Consider the following 2,780-nt stretch of genomic DNA (forward strand, 5'->3'; position numbering starts at 1 on the left):
ATAGCTTTAGACTCTTAGTTAATTGTAGTTATTAATCATATAAATATCGATTGCTGATTCTCCTGAGTAGCAATCAAGCTAGAAACTATGAAAATATTATTTAACTCCAATCCATGTGGATACGATATTATACTATACAATCGTTGACTAGTGAGCATAATTTCAGTGTGTGTTTTGCGCTCGTCAAATTTTGGCGTCGTTGCCAGGGATTGGCAATCAATAGTATTTGAAATAATTTGTAGTGCTAATTTGGAAATTTTTCTTTTATTTTTATTTTATGTTTCTCTTTTTACAGTTGGTGTTATTTAACTGTGTGTGGGTTACAGGTTCAGAGTGGTGCATGACTAGAACTTCTGCGAAGGAAGTGCTACCGTACGGGCCAAAAATTGAGAAACAACTACGACATCTGAAGAAGGATAGAAATCTCACCGAGAAAACAGAAAAGGTTGGGAAATCCTCAACCAAAGAACTTATGGCTGGAGACGGCGAAGATAATGTGGATTTGGCTACGAGAGAAGCAGCCCAACGGAGAAAACAAGCTGCACAGGATGCTAAAAAGCAGCTATTAGAGATGCGCAGAACATCTACGAAGAAGATAGGGGTCTCAGAATTAATCAACATCAACCCTTTCCTAGGAGACAACTTGACAATTATGCTAGACTGGTCTACAATCAAGGTTTATCAAGTGTTAGACCACCTTCAATTACAGCAAACAATTTTGAGTTAAATCAAGGGTTACTTCAAACCCTTCAAAATTGTTGTGTCTTCAGAGGGCAGCAAAACGAAGATCCAAACACACATTTAATGAACTTCAAGGAGATTATTAACAGATTTCAATACAATGGTGTGCTACAAAATGCGGTGTATTTAAGGGCATTCCTATTCACACTCAAAGATGATGCTAATCAGTGGCTTCGGAGCTTGCCCACGGGATCAATTAGAACTTGGGAAGAGATGACCGGAAAATTTCTTGATAAGTATTTCACCTCAGCTAAAACGGGTAAGTTTAGAAGAGAAATCCATAACTTCTGCCAGAAAGATAATAAAACTATTTTTGAAGCATGGGAGAGGTTTAAGGAGACTGTTAGAAAGTGTCAACATAATGGAATTGAACTCTGGATGCAACTCCAGGACTTTTGGGATGGATTGACATCGGCCTCATGTAGAACATTGAGATATGCAGTTGGAGGCCCTTTAATGAAGAAGACTCCAGAAGAGATAGTCACAATTCTTTATAAATTGTCTGAAGATTCAAATCAGTGGCCTTCTAAGAGTGCTGAATGAAGAATATCGACAGGTGTTCATTAGGTCGATGCTAACACATCTGTGCAGGTACAACTTGATGATATGGCTAAAGCAATACGGAAGCTGACCTTAGCCTTGATACAAAGTGAGCCTGACACAACTTGTGATATATGTGGAAGAGGACACCCTACTCATGAGTGTCAAGCCTCAACTAAGGAAGTGAATGCTGTGGGAAATTATAATGCAATAGGTCAGAGGCACCCCGATTTTTCGTGGAGTTCACCTGGAGGTACTGCGAATGCTTGGCAACAAAATAACTCTAGACCGCAGGGAAAAGGAGCTCCAGCATACCAAAATTAGCAGACGTGGTAGTTTTAGCCTCAACAGTCCAATCATCCTGGTCTAGAAGATCTAATGAAGGCCTTCATTATCAATAAATATGAGACGTTGGACGCTCACGGGGCAGCTATCAAAGAATTGGGCACAAATTTGCGAACCCTGGAGAGACAAGTGGGATAGATTGTAACAATATTATCTGAGAGAGTTTCAGGCACTCTCCCCGCTGATACATAAAAGAATCGCAAAGAAACGGTGAATGATGTGACCTTGAGAAGTGGGCAAGTGTTGAAATATCCCACCCCGATCCAAAAAGAGGTGATACTTGAAAATGAAAGTGGGGAGCAACTGAAAAATGATGTTGATAAAAAAAAGATAGGCCCAATGAAGAAGAAGAAGAAGAAGAAGAAGAAGAAGAAGAAGAAGAAGAAGAAGAAGAAGAGCGAGCATATGACTGCTCTACCTATATAGAGAAAAGTTGGACAAGCAGTTTGAGAAATTTCTAGATGTGCTGAAATAGGTTCCTGTAAATTTGCCATTCACAGAAGTGCTCTCACAGATGCCTGCCTATGCCAAATGTTTGAAAGAGATCCTGAAAAAGAACAGGAAGATATAAGAGACCTCAGTGGTAAAGCTCACAGAGCATTGTCGTGCGATATTGCAAAACAAACTCCCACAAAAGTGTGGAGATCCAGGGAGTTTTACTATACCTTGCTATTTAGGCTCTATTAATTTTGATAAATCTTTATGTAATTATGGTGCCTCAATTAACTTAATTCCTCTATCTATTTATAGGAAACTGGAGAAGGAGATTGGAGAGATAAGGTCAGTGCCAATATCTTTGCAGCTGGTAGACCAAATGACTTTGATACCCGAGGGGATAGTGTTAACCAGGTAGATGCTAACACATCCGTGCAGGTACAACTTGATGCTATGGATAAAGCAATATGGTAGCTTACCTTAGCCTCGATACAAAGTGAGCTTCACGCAGCTTGTGATATATGTGGAAGAGGACACCCTACTCATGAGTGTCAAGCCTCAACAGAGGAAGTGAATGCTGTGGGAAATTATAATGCAATGGGTCAGAGGCACCCCGATTTTTTATGGAGTTCACTTGGAGGTACTGCGAATGCTTGGCAACAAAATAACTCTAGATCGTAGGGACAAGGAGCTCCAGCATACCAAAATCAGCAGACGCA

At 40.1% G+C, this 2,780-nt stretch overlaps 1 non-coding gene across 1 annotated transcript; it reads right to left on the reverse strand.

The window, feature by feature from the left end:
• Positions 1-1,002: 1,002 nt before the first annotated feature.
• Positions 1,003-1,109, reverse strand: LOC142168619 (small nucleolar RNA R71). The gene has a single exon (XR_012698457.1). It is a non-coding gene; the product is annotated as a small nucleolar RNA R71 (small nucleolar RNA).
• Positions 1,110-2,780: the final 1,671 nt, after the last annotated feature.

The sequence above is a fragment of the Nicotiana tabacum genome, chromosome 13 (assembly GCF_000715075.1).
Source record: "Nicotiana tabacum cultivar K326 chromosome 13, ASM71507v2, whole genome shotgun sequence".
NCBI classification, from domain to species: domain Eukaryota; kingdom Viridiplantae; phylum Streptophyta; class Magnoliopsida; order Solanales; family Solanaceae; genus Nicotiana; species Nicotiana tabacum.